At 34.5% G+C, this 18,203-nt stretch overlaps 1 protein-coding gene across 2 annotated transcripts in view; it reads right to left on the bottom strand.

The window, feature by feature from the left end:
* CCDC102B (coiled-coil domain containing 102B) overlaps positions 1 to 15,538 on the bottom strand; it is a 114,280-nt gene extending 98,742 nt beyond the window's left edge. For both annotated transcript variants that reach the window (XM_042809153.1, XM_042809154.1), the window contains exon 1: positions 15,470 to 15,538. The gene's annotated coding sequence lies outside the window, so the exon portion shown is untranslated. The remainder of the gene's footprint in view (positions 1 to 15,469) is intronic.
* Positions 15,539 to 18,203: the final 2,665 nt, after the last annotated feature.

Here is an 18,203-nt window from a genome sequence, read left to right as displayed (position 1 = left end):
GAAGACTAAGTTGATAAAATTACTTTTTTTTCTGAATGTTCCAATATCTCTCTTTAAAAAACCATGTTTATATATCATAATGATTAGGGTTACCGCCTGCATTTGAAATGTAGAAAGCCAATACAGTAAACAAAACACTGAAGAGTAGATAGTTATGGCATTATTTATGCTTCATTTCAACTGAATAAAAGTTTTCACACTTTCTGCTTCCAGTTTCTCAGTTTTTAACTGCTGCCTTTCAGCAGTTTTTCATCCTCGATTGCTGATTCTGACTCTGCACCTAAGCTTCCAAAAAATTAAATGTAATTTAATTAATTAAAATTTAAAGTAATTATTCTCTTTCGAGAAAATATTAGTGCTGACTTAGAGGTGGTAAGGAATAGAAGATGTTCACACATGTCTTAACTTCCCTATGTGCTTTTCATTTAACATAATCAAGTTACATGGAACTTTAACACTGTAGGACGTAGGACAGTGTTTTAGCTATATAAAGATGAGGAATACATAAAACACTTCCCCAAATAAAAGATTCTTAGCAGATAGCTAAGACCAATTTGTGAATTTGTTTATGAAGCCAAAAAAGATTAACCTAAATAAATAAAACAGTGAGAAACCTAGAAAATCTGACAGCATTTATTAACTCTTTATTAGTTGATATCTAAACTTTTAGAATGCAGCTTAGGCACAGAAAACTTCTTTGTTCATCATTTCTTAGAGATAGTAGGGTTGATGTTGCAGATAGACACTTGCTTCATCAAACTACTACTGATGTCACTTAACACACATTATACTTCTCCAGGGTTCTGCCTGCTCCAAAAACTTATCTTGGGTGAAAAGAGAATATTTCTTATGTAGAACATCGACAAAGAAGATTCATATTATTATTGTTGCAGAGACCTCTAAACATAAGAAATAAGTCAACACTGAAAACTGAGAGGAGAAAAAAAGCAGCTATCCAGAGCAAGTTTGAAAGTTACCAGTTTGAGTTTGTAGCAGCAGACTAGCTAGCTCAGCATGTGGAACTCAATGAGCATAATTTACTTAACAGAAGTAGATGTAAAGATAAAAGAAAGTTAGAAAAGTAAAAGAAAGTGGGGATTTTCTTTCCAGTGAAACCTTCTGGTAGTTCCACCTGTTTAATAATTCGGGGACAAGAAGTAACACAGAATCCCTCTTAAAGTAATCTTCCTTAATTGAATAATCTAAAGTACGCCCAAAGAAAAGGAAGCAACATTCATAGCATTGTTTGAGAGGGGTGAAGGTATCATAAAAGAGATCTGATTGACATAAGAAAGAAAAAGTTACAGACGTTTGGCAAACAAAACAAGGAATATGCTCTAAACCATATTTCATTGTATTGCAACTTTGCTTATTTACTTAATGTTCATAAACAATGGCAGTTAAGAAGAATAGCTCTTGGTTTATTGTTCCAAGATATTATTATGGGCAAAGGGAAATGTTTTAACTCCTCATGACACACAAGAAAAAAACCACTGGAACTCAAAACAGTTATTACACTTCACTTGTGTTAATACCTGCTCACTGAACTGAAGTTTTCCATGAGTTCAGCTGCTAGACCATCAACTTGATACTGTGTTAGCACCCTTTTTCTAATTGCATGACTTAATCTTTAGTTACATGCCACTTAATTATGAAAACCTCAACCAAACATTTCTTAAAAGGCATTCACATCTTTACAGAAAATATCTGCTTCAGAAGAAACCAGTTAATTTTCTTTTGCATAAGCTGTAAACGCAATAGAAAAAAAGTCCAAATTGCTTATCTTCTTGGCTTACTCCAGGAGATGCAAAACTGTTTGGACTTATATAAAATACATATATCAGTTCTATGGGGAAAGAATAAACTTTTGTAAAAAGTCTGTCATAGCTGGAATTGCATTGCTGTTTGTTTCCCTTGACATCTGGGTGGTTTGAGTTAGCTCGTTTTAAAAATGATTCTAACTGGAATACTGCCACCATAGGACAGAAAACCCTTGTGCAGCTGTGTGCTTTGTATGGACATCAACAGGTAACAAATAGTGGGGATAAATAATGAGAACATGGCATAGGTTAGAATATCAATTGAATCCTCTCATCTGCTCTTCTCTGCTGGCGGAAGTGTGGGTCGCAGATGGGAGTGCACAGTGAGTGGGAAATTAGTGAGAGGTAAAGTTGCAGCCATACTCGTACAGACCATAGAGAAGCCTACACGGCAGGAGCTGGTGGCTCAGCCCAGCTGGCAAAGCAGAGCTTAGAGGTATGGAAATGACTTTGAAGCACTGAGCTATTAATGCCTATGCAGACTTATACTCCGTGTGGGATTCTTTAATCCTGTGGCCGAGAATGGGGTGGAAAAAATTAACAAGTAAACAACAGAGATGTCTGGGTATGAATACAGACCAAAAATTTATTGATGATGTAATTTAATCTAAGAATGTGTACCTACTCACAAAAACACTACAAAACTTGAGGCAAAGGGAAGCAAGGCAGCTGGTCATTCTGCATAAAATCTTAAGACAGAACAGGGAAATCGTTACAGGAATGACTAGGGCACAGAGGGACAGATGATTTATATCAACAGGATGCATAGAGATGTACAGTGGCATCCTCTGACAAAACAGATCCTATTCAAAACGGACTATTCTATTCACAACTTCCATATTGCCACACCTATCCAAGTTGACCACCACCTCAAAATTGGCCTTAAATATTTGGGTGTACGTAACTTCACACCTGAGATCCTGCTGAGCACACAGCTCATGCTAGCACCTGGGACCAGAGCCATCTGGGTAAGCATAACACATACAGATGGCACAGCACACAGGGAAGTAAGGGCCACTCTGCAGCTATCTTTTCCTGCAGCTATTCTCTCTTGTATCTTTGTAAAGGCACTGCCCCAAACTTACTGATACAGTATAGTTTGAATTCCAACCTGAAAAGTACAAATAGGTCAACATACTCAAAAAGCTTTGGAATCACAACTGTATTGCTGAGGATTTTGAGCTTCTTGCAACACCCAAACTGTAGCAGCAGCAGAAGACTGAGCCCTGACAACATTGTATCAGAAAGTATTTTGCTCATAGGTGGAAATTCACTGGAAAATCGACAACTTTTTAGCTACAGAATTCATGAAGTAATGAATTTGTGTACTGATATGTTAGACTGTATAGTCTGTATGAAGAGGATTGAGTTTTTGTTTGATGCTTCTTTGGTTTTGGTTAGGTGTTTGTGTGTTGGTTTTTTGTTTCTTTGTTTTTTTTTTGTTTTTTTTTTAATAGGTTATGAGCAAATAAATAAGTGCATTTCACAGGATATATTTGTCCTTTAAATATGAGAGATTTCAGTGGACAGTGACACCATACATTCACATATTTCCACAATCTGGGTTTGATCATGGTCTCTCTGAGCAAGTTAAGAAAATTGTTATTTTAATACTGAAAATTAAAAAGGTGGTGATTTCAATACTTTTGAATGCATAGCCAAGGATTGTTGTATTTTTTTTTTCATAGCTATAAAATATACCATATAGTTTAAAATTATTATATTTTCAAGCAGTTGATGTTGTATCCAAACATTATATTCCTAACATGTGTCAAAGCTAAAAATCAGCCAAAAAATGTCCTGAAATAAAGACACAAGCAATGCAAATTATTTCCTGTCATAAATTATCTGATTTTTTTTCCTGTTTACACTTATGTAGCCACATTTTAAATATAAAATATTTGATGCAACTCTCATTTACTTAAAAATTCCCATAGCTACTACTCATTTTTGTTAACTAAAAACAATTAAGCTGCAAAAATCATATAAAGTTACGTTTCTAATTTCATGAAGAGAAATGTCTTAATGGTTTTGCTGCTTTTCATTTCTTTTTCCCTTTTATTTGATTATGAAATCTGTGAGCCGTATGAATAAAAGGTTTTTCCTCACTGCATCACTTCAGAAATTCAAATTTGTTAAGTATGTTTTCAGAATCAAATTAAAATCACAACCACAATTCATTCATGTTCTGACACGCAAAATAAAGTCTATGCAGTTTCACCTTTCTTCTACTACCAAGGATCAGTCTCAGCTTTTGAAGTGTAAAGACAATGTAAGATCAAAAAATTAACTGCAAGATTTCTAAAGTTGATAATTAAATCCCAGAGCTTTGTTTGATAAAAGATAAACACAAAATACTTGGCCTGTCTGCAAAGAAGGAATAAAGACAGAATTGCTGAGCGAAATCTTGCACGCTTCCTAGGCCTGGCAAAACAAAAAGTTTTGGGAAAACTGAGTATCACTTTTGTGCTCATATTTCCTTACGGTATAAAAATCTTTGCCTCTGACATGAAAAAGCAAAAAATCCTAGTACTTAATAACAAAAACAACAAATGTAGTACTACAAGAGAGTGTGACAAATTGTAAGCAAGCGTTAGTAGAACACAAAGCTTTTTCAAAGAGGACTCAGATCCCAGTTCTGCACTGATAATGACCAAAGGATGGGACAGAGCATTTGTTTCTAAAGCACCCCAGAAAGCCTATTATATTAATAGTCTACGTGTAGCTTTATTCTTCACAGAAAAACAAAAAATGAGCACATTAATGATAGTGACTGAAATGAAATAAACCACAGAGAGATTAGTAAGTGAAAGGAGAATTTTTCATTCAGAAATTTATCTGAAATAGATTATAGTTTCTTTAGTCAGAAAGTAAACAGAATTATACAGAAACCACAGGAAAATCAAGCAATGACCAGTATGTAGCAGTAAGAATTTTAGATTATAAAATAACATTAAGTACATTGCTACCTGATATTTCATTATTCACCATAAGAAACAAAACTTTGCTGACTTCAGAAGAAAAATCCATTCCATTATCAGCAATTTGCTTCTTGTGTGCTATTCACATAGACTCAAAGGATAAAAAGATTTGTTCTCTAATGGTCCTCTCCAACCTCATCACTCTCTGAGGAGATATGAATGTCCCTCTTCTCCCACTTTTAGCAACAGTCATAACAGCCAGGAAATTAGAAGAAACCAACATCAAGAATTTGAAATTTCTCTGAATACACATCTTTCAACAAAATGGTATGCAAAACAGCATGTAAGTTGAGGAGACCATGTTATGAGATCACTGATCTTAGAAGCAGTATTTTTTTATTATTGCCACAGAACATAGTATATCCACATTTTTGAAATCCATAGCTCCTACAATTATTTTCTTTTTTAAAAAAATACTCATTTTATGTTAACCGAATAACTGTTAATAGGAAAAATATATGAGTATCTTGACTGTTTCTTTAGAAACATAATCATGCCCTAAAGCTTTGTTCTAACCAACCTGATTTGTGAACTTTTAAAATGAAGCAACAAATCATGTACCGAACAGACCATTTTGTATATTGTCATTAATAAAATATTGTAATAATTTTAATGATAATGATAAATTGCTATTCCATCATATAAGCAACAGAATTCTCTCAAAAAATTAAAGAAAAATGGATTTTCTTTTTATTTTTTACAGAAACATTGCATTTCTGTAAGAATTTGGTGATGTATGTGTCATGGTTTCACGATTTCTGTTATCAGTATCCCACATCATAACATCACGTAAAGCACAGGGAATTAGAGTTAATACCCCAGTTCCAAGGACTGATAACATTCTGGATGCCTGGTTCTCAGAAGAGAAGTACATACCCCAAAGGACTTCACATTCAGAGATGAAGGTAAAACCTGCAAGTCATGGGACTCTCTCTCATCGCCTGGCAGTGTGCACGTGCTCCCCAGCTGTTTCACCTTCAATTTAAAGCAAGGCCTTTGGTTTCAGACACTCTCTCTCTCTCACTTAGTTGATTTATGATCCTCAGTTCCAATTACATTGCATTATATTGTGTTACCTTGCATTCCAATACCATACTTAGTAAAATTAACCTTCCTCCTCAGATCATTGCCACTGTTCTGTCCTTAAGCCCAGCTCCCATCTGCCCACACACCCTTTTCCCCTTTCCCTTTTTGAGCTAGAGGACCTCCAGGCCTGCCGCCCCCGCCATAGACATACATCAATCTACATAACTCCATGACAGTATGGAAAAAAACTTTCCTGCTTTCCTGAACTTTTTTTCCTATTTAAGCTATTTTCAGGCAGCAGTGATTAAAAGATAAATCCAGACAGATTGTTTAAAAAAAGAAAAAAAACCTACCAAGTTATCTTTATTTATTATTCAAGTGCAGTAACGTATGCTTGTTTTTTTTTTTGTTTTTTTTAAACTTGTTTTTCTTGCATTTCAAATGTAAAACAGACAAGCAAAAAATCACCACAAAGCACGCAAGAGTTGTCACTAATGGATTTAAGCCAGCTACACTCCCCAAATCTTCAACTGGATAAGAGTTGATATTTTTTATGAGATAACATTTATATAGCTTCTGTAAGGGCCTACACATTCATCCACACATCAAGTACACAAATGCATTTTATAATATACTGAGATATGAACCTTGAGTGCACATTGACAACATATGTTCAATTGTGTAACTTCTCCATTTTTATTACTGCAAGTCTATTTGTTCCTTCTTTCCAAGAAATCAAGGAATCAAAATGCTGGCTAATGAGGAAAAAAGTTCTTAACGTACACATGCAGAATGCAAGAGAAACTCAGAGAAATGAATATCTGCTCCTCACAAGTCAGTTAAAATTTGAAACTATAAGTGTGATGACATACTCAGGTTCTGTATTTCACTATTTTGCTACACTAGAGCCAAGCAGCAAACAACAACAGAATATGCAAAAACCAGAAAGATTTAATTAGTTGAGTAATCATAGAATGGTAATGTTGAAGAGGAGTTACATTTTTAAAAAAGTACAAAATAAGGAACTATTCTTTGAAAATAAGGACAGTTAGATTGTATTTCAAAAAACTTAGTTGTTCTTTAGCTTGAGGCATAGAAAACTGTTCAGATCCAAATCTGAAAGATTACTCTTTTATTTTGAGATATTTCTCTTCCTTCCTAAGAAAATATCTGTGACCCATGACTAATTATTCTCAGGGATGCACGCAGATTCTTTGAGAATTGGTGCAGAGGACTCTGTAGAGATGAGTAATGTTCCTAAGGGTTTAATATACATATATACTACTAAACATCTTGGTCAGTGACATAGATAATGGGACTGAATGCACCCTCAGCAAGTTTGCAAGTAGACCAAACAGGGTGGTGCAGTCAGAGCTCTGAAGAGAAAAGGTGACATCCCTCTGGATGATCTCTGGATGATCTTGACAAGCTCAAGACGCAAACAGCACACAGTTCAACAAGGCGAAATCCTACATCTGAGTTGAGGTAAGCCCAAAGAGACTAGATGGTGAAAATTAGTACAGTGATGAGAAAGTAACCCCACAGAGAAGGATTTAAGGCTACTGCTTGGTGAAAAACTCAGCATGAGCTCATGACATGCATTTGCAAAATGAAAACCAAGTCACAACCCTGGCACTATTGTATACCTGCCTTCTTTCATGCCCATGTATTTTCAAATCAGTTGAAAAATCTACAGCACATTTGGCATATGGATTAAGCTTTTAGTCAATAAATTAATTCCTAAAATTTTTCTAAAGCAAATAGGCTGGGTAGAAAGTAAGTATCCCTTTGAAAAGACTCTACATACACTCAGAAAGATTATTAGACATCAGAGAAATTCACACAGGTTTTCATAGCACCTAGAAACATTCATAACATGAATGGGGGTAGTGATATTCCCCTCAAAATAATTATTTTACTCTTATACTGTTGTCAACTGTTTGAATCACTACAGTTCTCTTTGTAAAAAATCATAGAATCACAGGGTTGGAAGGAGGACCTTCAAGATCACCCTCTCCCATTGGCAGGGATCACTAGATCAGGTTGCCAAAGCCCCATCCAGCCTGGCCTTGAACACTTCCAGGGATGGGTCTTCCTCATGTGATCAAACATGTCATCCAGGATGATCTGTCCCATGATCTACCCAGGCACAGAGGTGAGACTCACCAGCCTGTAGCTCCCAGGGTCCTCCTTGCTCCCTTTCTTGTAAATGGGAGTGACGTGACCCTTCCTCCAGTCATCCAGGACCACACCTGACAGCCACGACATTTCAAATATGATGGAGAGTGGCTTGGCAAACATCTCAGTCAGAACAACCTCCTTCAGAACTCTGGGATCCATGCCATCCAGCCCCATAGACTTGTGCACATTCAGTCTCATGAGACAGTCTCAGACCTGCTCTGTCCTCACAGCAGGGATGGGATTTACCATCCCAATCCCCACCTAGAGGTTCAGGGATGCAGGGCTCAGGGATGTGGGAAGTACTGGAATCCCGGCCACCAGTGAAGACCAAAGCAAAGAACTCATTCAGTACCTCAGCCTTCTCTTCATCCATTGAATCCAGTTCTCCTTTTACATTTACCAAAGTGGTACACTTGCTTTGGCCTGTCTCTTCTGGCCAATGTTCCTGTAGAAAGTCTTCCAATTGTTTTTCATGTCCCTCACCAAGTTCTGTAACCTGCACCTTGTCTTTCCTGATCCCATACATTTTATGGGATATATAGAATATATTCTATACCTTACTATAGAGTGATGTACATACCATGCACATACATATTAATAAAAAAACAACTTGGAAGGTAGCCACAGATTATAATAAAGCTAAAAACTAAACAAATCCTACTCTTTCCTTTTTGGCTGCCACTTTCAGTTTAAGCAGTTTGTAGACTTCTTCAAGATTAGTGCCAGTGTTATATACTCAGAGTGATTTAAGTCTATTGGTTAACATAAGTCATTACATACCATTCCAATATCTTCCAAATTCTTTTACAGAGACAACCTTACATTTCTTTATGTCTTTGAAGTTATGTTCAAATCCTTAGCGTTAAATACAGGCAACATGAATTTGTATAGAGATGTTGTCATTTCCTACCATTACTAGCCCAGAAAAAGCTCAGAAGTACCTAAATCATTCACAGTATTTTTTTTCCCACATGAATGTTTTGTTTGATTACAAATGTTCATAACATTTTAACCATAACTTCTATGCACTCAAGTCTGTAGCACTGATACTAATTTCTCAGTAACTATACTTGGAAAGAAAATGCTTAACAAGATTATGCAAGGAAAATAGAACACCACCACAGTTTCCTGGACAAACTTAATTAAAATCTAGTATTAGACAGAATCCAAGACAAGCCTTACCTCATATAACAGCTATTTGTAGTTCCTGTGACAATTTTGATTAGATGGTTCACCACTGAAGTTATTATTGACTGTGAGTTTTTACTAGAATACAAATGATTAAAAAAATTCAATTCCCAGGTAATTAGGATACGAATGAACAATCAGCGTATTTATATTCAGAGTAACCAACTTATAAAGAGGTTTACAAAACAGTGTAAATTTATGGACTACACAAGTAGCTAGGTCACCTTAATTCTAATCTCATTCATTCCATGTACAGGCACCTACTCTTTATTAGTCAACTGTAATTGTATGAGTTCAGAACAATTTAAGTCTTACTTTGAAAATGGAAAGAAAATGGAAAGTGATTTTTGTTAATGGCCAGTCTAGCAAACTTCATATGATTTCCTGCTTCTGAACAGACATCTCTTATATCTTTCTACAGCAAGAGTTTTCACTGCTATGATAGTATGCATGAACAGAATAAAAGCTCTTCTTACATAAGAGAATCATTGTGGCTCACTACCATTTAACAGCAAACTGTATTTTACAAGAGTTACGGCAGGACAGACAGAACTCTTACAATTGTGGTTACATCAGACAACTGGTCTGAGGAAAAACCATTTTAGAGGTTAGTTCATTTGGACTCGTACCTATTTATTCAAAATTCTTCCATTCTATTATACTAGATTTGCTTCCCATCTTCCAAGTTTGATTACTCTGTCACCTTGGGAGATTTCTCCCTTTGCAAGGATAACTGAATAGATGAAGATTTGCTGCTGTAAAATTAAAATTTCTTCGATTATTATTGTTCTGATAATAATCAGGATCTTGTGATGAATTAAGCTGTCTGAAACCACAGGTTAATTTGAATAGCCGCTTGATGCAATACTGATCACATTTTGTGGATTTTCCCTGAACTTTTGAGGGAAAGCTCCTCTCCCAGAAAGATATATATAATATATATTATATATATATTATATATATATAATATAGAAGGCTTCAGAAACGTATGGGCGTACATGTCCAAGACATTCCACAAGGCTAGATCTGCCTTTGGGCATGATATTCATCATCTGTTCTAGACATCTTTTTAAAACTTGCAAACACCGAAATTGACTAAGTAAAAATCAAAGGAGAAAAGAAAGCTAAAAATCTCCTTCAGCTGTTCATTTCAATTCAAGAAGCCCATAAATGAATCTAAGGTAACTGAAACAAATATCTTCAAGTAAACTTTAAATAAGTTTTGGTAAGTTACTCAAACTGAAGATCATAGTGTTGTGGTTCAGTTTTCAATAATTGGTTTCCTTTCTCAGCCATTAGTAACCTCAGCAATATGCAATATAACATTTTCCTACTCACTTTAAAATGCTAAATTTGTCCTCCTGATTTTGTGAGAGCCTCTGTAGTTTGTGATTGGGTACAGCCAGAATCTAAGACGCTCACTTACTCCCAAACAGCTCTGAGGGCTTAAGAGAAGATCTAATTTACTCATTTTCCTCAGATTGTCCTATAAATCAGGTTAGTTGGCTACTTTCAGTTTCAAAAGAATGGTGAGGCACTGAAACAGGTTGCTCAGAGAAACTTCGAATATCCCATACGTGGAGGTGCTCAATGCCAGGTTGGATTGAGCCTGTTTTCAGATGCAAACTATTGGATGAACCCTGGACAGCCATATCTAGTTGGGTGGCAGTTCTGTGCACCACAGGGGTCTCTTACAACCCATGCCATTCTATGATGTTATGATGCAAGATGAAGTTGAAAAAGGCAAACAAAGAAAAGACTTGAGCAGCACTTTACTGAAGAAGTTATATACAGTTTAAGGTCACTTAAACATACACAAATTTTCATTATAAGAATAAAAATTATCACAAGTTGAATGTTTAAAGTTGATATCAGATCTCTTTACATGTTGTATATTACTGAGTTTAAAAGTGAGCTTAAACTGGATAGGTCCACTTCCGCCTATAGGCTTTTTTCCCTTTCCTTCTAACAAAACACTGAGTGGACATTTTTGTTTCCAGCATGAAGATGTAAAGAACCAAATGACCTAAAAAAAAAAAAAAAAAAAAAAAAAAATTTAAATCCTGCTTTTTAAAAAGCTCTTGAAAATACCTGGAAAGGATTTTCTGATATAAGATAACAAATAGTTATGTTATATTTGTAATAATTCATGATCTTTTTGTAGTAAAAACATGACCTACTTTCAAAAGCTATTTCGTAATATTGTAGAAGCACAAAATGAATCACAGGCATCTGACACATTTTTTTCAGATAAAGCATTCCAACAGTTAAGATACAAAACAATTTTTGTTCAAAACACTGCTCAGTGTCACTTTGGAAACTGGTGAATTTCCCACCCACATGAGAATGCTCAAGAATTTTATGTTTTCTCTGGGTCAGAGCCTATTACTTTGGCTTGTGGGCTTGCTCCACTACTCCAATTCAATCGGATAAGAATTAACAGAATTCTGCTGTACAGAGTTGCACTCAGTTTCATTAGAATAGTTTTAGAAGCCATTAGGTCTTTAAAGAATTTTCTTTAAGGCGATTACTTCTTGGACACTTATATGTAATTTGTCTCAGTTTTCTTTAACCATTGTAGCATACTTACACTAATAATCTTTTGTCTTTCAGTAGTTCAAGCGTTGGTGGTATTTAATGCTGTCATATTATTTTACGATGATTCCAACTCCACTAATATGAAGGAAATGTACTTAAGAGATAATTTATATCATTACAAAAGCCACAGTTCCACAGCTACAAGAGCAACATAAAATCCAAGAAGTATCACATAGTACATGGTACTGGTCACAGATTCATAGAGAAGCATGAATCTCTTTATCCTCCCATTGCCCACAGAGGTAGGCACCGCAAAAGAGGTAAAAATTAACTGCATTCATAGTGACTACTAAGTGTGGCTCCTCTACAAAATTTCTTTTGAATTTTTTACTCCAGACAGAAGTTACCATGATTTTGCCAAAAAGTATACCTACAAAATTTATGGAGAGACATTCAAGTAAACTGTAAAGTTAAAAAGCATTGAAGTAAAAACAATAAGAGCTTTCTGGGCACTTTTTCCTTGGTACTCCTCCAGTAATGCGATTGACATTAAATATGGGAATTGGCATGAAACTTCTCTCATTTAACCTAATGTAAATCAGACCTAGAAGCAGCATGAGCGCAGAAAATCAGGCTGTTCAGGGAGGATCATTTTCACAATAAATCAGCCAATGATATATCACCACAGACTAAAAATGGAACAGGAATAAAAGTGTACTTAGCTTAGAAACCTGCTTTTCCAAATAAACATGGAATATGGTTTTTATCATGCCTTAACAGGAAATGAATTCCTAGATAGCATTTCATTTTCTAAATGTTAATATACCTCTATGTCATGTCAGTAAAATAAGGAACAAATTGACTTGCACAATCCTGTTAATACCTTGTGAAAAAAATCCACAGGAAAGTGTTTTTTTTTTTTTTTTTTTTTTTTTTTTTTTTTTAACAACTTGGAAAACTGAAGACTGAGCTCAAACCCTCCAAAATGGTTTGTACAGCAGGAATGGCCTATAATAACCATAGAAATGTTTAGAAACTAGTTTGTACACTTCTTTATTATATACAAGCTCACCCAAAATAACTGTAACTGCAATAAAGATCTGTCTAGAAAAATGTAGGAAAAACTTTAACATTAAAGCAACCATTGCAAATAAATGAGATTTGTTTAGCTTGCAACTACAATTGTAGCTTATTGAGTTAAAGCAGAAGATTCAAAGCTGAGAAAGAAAGTGAAGTGCAACAGCAAGGAACAGGCAATCATTACAGAGAGACTCTATGCACATGAACTACAAATCAATCTATGCTAGGAAAACAAAACAAAATAAAATTGATGATTTCAATTTCAGTGTTATCCAAGTTTGTTTTCTGCATTTTGCTACAGCAGAGTTTAATATAAATGCAAATGACGTATTTATCTCTGCTTTCCAAGGTACTTTCCTTAGAACAGCTGCTTCCAGATGCAGTTTTCGCTTAGAACTCCACCATACAATAATAATTACCTTTAGGTCTACTGACACCTACTTAAGAAATGGATCACACTTATGGGAGTGAATAGTACTGAATAATCAGACCCCAAGTAACGAAGACATAAGTAACATCAGCTTGCACATCTATGTAAATAGTTCACAGGCAGAGAAGATTCTTCCTCCTAGAGCAGACAGATCTCATGTTCCTCTCTGAAGTAGCCCTTGTGTTGTGTCCTGTGTTGCACCAACATGAAGCCTTGGAACAGAAAGTTCATGCTTGCACAACACTTTTTAAGTTTATGTTCTAAGTACAGACAAACTTTTAGTGATTGTCAGAAAGACTAAGCAACCTGAAAAGCCTGTACTCGCAGCACACTGTAATCTTTCTCTTGACATCAGAGTGTTCAGGGGGGTTTGTTTGCAACTGGATGAAAATAAACCAAACACTGAAAAACTTCACTATACACTTCAGAGCACATGCTCATTTATATAGTTAATTAAGCCTGAACATTAATGTGAGGTTTGTGTTTCCCTTGGAATGCTGCTAAATACTTCATTCAAGTGTACCACTTAGTGATTTGCAACGGATATTTTAAAAACAAAGTAAAAGCAACATTAAATTCAAAATACAATATTTTAGGCTGTACAAATACAGCAAGATGAATTAAAATCTGCACAGGTCGTTTATCCTGATAGAATGTTGCCCTTAATCACCATATATACTCACCAATGAAAATTCAAAGGAAAAGGGTTAACTAAAATTTATTCTGTAAAAAGTAGCAGAAGACAAGTTTTTTTTAATTCTCAGTGTACTTTGGAACATGAAAATTTCTTATGTTTTGCATATACTAAAGGAATAATGGTTATTAGTGTGGAATTATTAACGTGGATCACAATTTCTAGTTTCTTCAGCCAACAGATTAGTCAACCAACAGAATAATAAATGTTATGGTTTAAATAATTCCAAGATCCACACCCCTTGTTGCCAAATTCGTTGACAGTACCTTCAGTTTGCCCTTACCAGCTACTTTACAGTATTCATTTTCTGATGAATTTATATCTCAGGTCTACATGAAGCCAATATTTAATGTGAAAAAATGGCCTTAGTTCAAAGCATACTGCACACAAACGAAAGTGACAGACATGTTAATTTTTTCTCCAATTTTTGTAGAATTATCTGGAACATTTAAAGTTATGGAGAGATATGCCTATTTCAATTAATGACACTAGCATCCTATGGAAATAATTTTATCTTCAGTATACTTTGTAATAAAGTACATTCAAAAAAATTCAGAAATGTAATTTTTTTTAAAATATAAATAATCTAGAGGAGTTAGGCTTCTAGCAGTAAGATTATTTACACTGGAGACTGCTTTACAAAATGGTTTTAGGAAACAGCACAATGAGGCCTGTTAACCCTATCTGCTACATACAGTTACTAAACTCGTCAGAATTACTTTTGAAATTTGGCTCTTGGTTCTCAGTGGTGGTAGATGATCCATACATTCTTACATCATCTGAGATACAGCTTTTCAAATAATGACAAACTAGACATCTTTGCCTAGCATCAGCAAATTGTAATACCCAAAGAAAAAAAAAAAAAAAAATCACACTCCATTGAATTATTATAATGTCACTTAGCTAGGAACACTTATTTTCCACTCTTTTTTCTTATGCCTATCCAATATTTTCTGATGGAATTGAGGATTATATTCATTAGAAAAGAGAAATACTGAGAAAACCATTTCCTAACAATTACATGCAATATGAACAGCTGCAAATAGTTCTCATGACACTAACTTTTAAAACATCAGTGATTGAAAACTTCTAAAGATTTACCAGCTTACTCTATTCTAGATATATTTGAGTGATTTTTAAAAAGATTTTCAATATTGAAGTATACTTCCCATATTTGTGGAAAGTATACTTCACAAACTGCTAAATTAAAAATAAAAGCATCTAGTAAATTGCCACTTTGAAAATTTAAAAATGTACCTTGTTACGGTAAGCAAGTATCCTATATTTGGGGAAAAAAAATGCAAAAAGATATGTTTAAAAGAGTGTTAGTATTAATATTACTTGGTGTTAGTAAAAAAGAAAGAAGAGAAAGCTAAATCTAATTTAGCTGGTTTTCAGAGGCTGTTTTCTGACCTTCAATACTTTTTACTGAGTATTTCAGATTGTTTTCCTCTCCACTATCAGCATGATAGTAACCCGAAAGAGAAATACAAGAATTAATAATTAAGTCCACAAACTTAAGACCCCTTACCCTCTGGACTTTTTAAGGCTCCTCTTGCTTCGCAGTGTTACAGAGACATGCATAAACAACAGAATTTCCTGCATCCTTTTCTCATCTGCACAGTATTGGGATTCGGCCAACAGTATTATTTACAACCTTAAGGCTACTCCATACTAACTTGAAAATGACTCCCATTGGCCAGGCTTTATCAAAACTAAAATCAAAATATTTTTCTTTTATGAAGTAGTCATTTATCCAACAAATTGTTATGCCATATAGCCCTTTGCTCAGTATCCCTTTCTTCAATTTTTATTCCTTCGTAGCTTTCAAAACTGAAGACTATGACCCCTGCCTCCTAAATATTATGCACAAGCTAAAATTAATTGTTCTAATCCCAGTAATTAAGCACATGCACAAGACTTAACCATACTTTGTGGATTCTTATGCTATCCCTCAATCCTATACAGATCTCCTGAGTTTTAAACAACTGATGGTATTTCCCTCTGGATGACTATCATCTAGCTAGCGCATGTATTTTCATAATTAACTATGCAATTGATCAGACATTATGCAAATTTCTAATTTAGATTGTCATTGTATAAGAACACAGCAAGGAAAAATTGAAAAAATTAAAAGCTCATTTCTGAAAAATGAAATAGTTTTCATTAATGTTGAGGGTTGTATTAATACAAAAGATAAGAAGCGCTTCTTCAAATAAGCGCACAAATTTTTTGCAGTTGACATGTAACAATGCATGATGCCTCTGGTGTTCTGAAATTGATACTACAGGCCAACTACATGGCAGGTCCTAGAGGTATTAAACTGAATCATCTCACATAGCTCACACTATATTTGCCGTAGCTTTGGAAAGCTTAATATTCTCAGTTACAAAAATCTTATTATATTCTTTGCCAGGATTTCAGACTGAGAAGCCAGAGTTCCTTACACATAGCTTTAAAGGAACAAAAGTCTACTCCCCTATTAATATTTCAGCATCTATTAATAGCAATAAAGCAGTCTTTTCATCAAGAGTCGCAGCTATAGCCACAAGACTTCACTTAAGAGCATTCTCTGACAGTACATATATTTTGAAGAAATGAACATACCTGTCCTCCCACTCCCATCAACAACGCAGGCATAATATGGCACCCACAATGCAAAAACTCTACTGCACTGAGTGCAGACAAAGGGCACTCAGTTAACAAAAATAAAGCGGGGGGGAAATTAGATATTCCTATGAATATAAAAAAAGTTTAAAACATGTATCAAATTAAAAAAAGTTAAAGTAACTGTTGTCTTATTGTATCTTCAATAGCTCTTCCTGCAGCTGCATCTCATATCCCACTGGAATATTCTCCAATAGCTTCACCCATCCAGTCCTCAAGTACAAATTAATTCCATTTTTTTCACCCATAGTAAATAAAACCTCAAAAATTACCTATAAAATAATTTTCACTAGGAAGCGTTATTGTATATACTCAATAGTCAAATAGCAGCGACTTCCGCAAGATCTTCAAACACTGTAAATGCAATTATTGAGCTTAAAATTTTTATTTATGTATTTTTTTAGAGGATATAAAACATAACAGTATCACTTTGGCATTACCATTCTCACTAATGGGAACAATTTGTGCCTTCAACATTTTGAGTTACAAAATTTGGCAATATTGAAAGTGTTATGTTACTAATAAAAAGAGTATTTTCATTTACGTTTCAGATGGTCTGGATTTCATCTCCATCCATTTCAGTAAAGGAACTCTCTTAATTATATCTTTAAACCAGCAGATTATAAAAAACACACAAACAATTTTGTGTGTTTCTGATTTTTTCTTATAGTCCAAAGACAAGATGAACATTGGCTGCATTCAGATGGTGAAACTTTCTTACAGCAGTGCTCATAGGCTTACAACAATTAAAGAGGACGTAAAAAGTATGAATATATTTAAGACCTTGAGCCATGCTCTTGTGATGACTTTAAGTCAATTACCCCTACTCAAGATTAAATCAAAATTCAAATCACAGTGTGGTTTTTGTTTGCTGTTGTTTTGGAAGTGATCAATGTACTATTTTTCTCATTTTTAATATGCAGTAACTGCAGGAATACAATCATTTCATCTTACTGTAAAGTATTATGAAAAATATACTTTTGGATAATTCAACAACAAACTTTAGTTTACAACACTTTTATCAGTTAGCAGACCAATTAGAACTACAGGAAGATCCATATTTGCAAGCTTTTTCTCTATTGTTTGGTGTTTGTTTTTTTTTTTTTCCTCCAACCTGACATGGTTGCAAAAAAAAAAAAAAAAAAAGTCACCATAGTTTCAAAGTAAATATTATTAATCATCTAAGACTATCAATACAGAATGCAAATGAGACACTGCCATGAAGTTATATACAAACTACTCCCAAAATTATGGAGAAGTATAGAAAAATAACTTGGTCTGGGCAGAGTGTCAGGGAAATGTCTTGAGTTAAATTGTAATAAAAAAATTACTTTTCAATTACTGTAGAAGGAACAGCATACGTGGATATACTCAATTATAATCTACAAGCATTATACCATTCTATATCCAATAATTGGTTATGGGGAAAAAAAAAAAAGGGTTGACATTAGTCTAAAGACAACAATATTTAAAATAGAATTAAATTGCTCTCTCGTTAAAGTACTTTGTCCAGTCTATGTTTCTTTATGTGTAGTCTCAAACCGATCTCTATTTAACTGCCAGTAGTAGTCTGAAATGATAAACACCCACTGCAAAAC

The sequence above is a fragment of the Centrocercus urophasianus genome, unplaced genomic scaffold, assembly GCF_019232065.1.
Source record: "Centrocercus urophasianus isolate 14NV4802_14NV808 unplaced genomic scaffold, USGS_Curo_1.0 seq_11, whole genome shotgun sequence".
Lineage (NCBI taxonomy): Eukaryota > Metazoa > Chordata > Aves > Galliformes > Phasianidae > Centrocercus > Centrocercus urophasianus.
The sequence above is the reverse complement of the archived record's forward strand: the minus strand, read 5'-3'. Positions and strand labels throughout refer to the sequence as shown.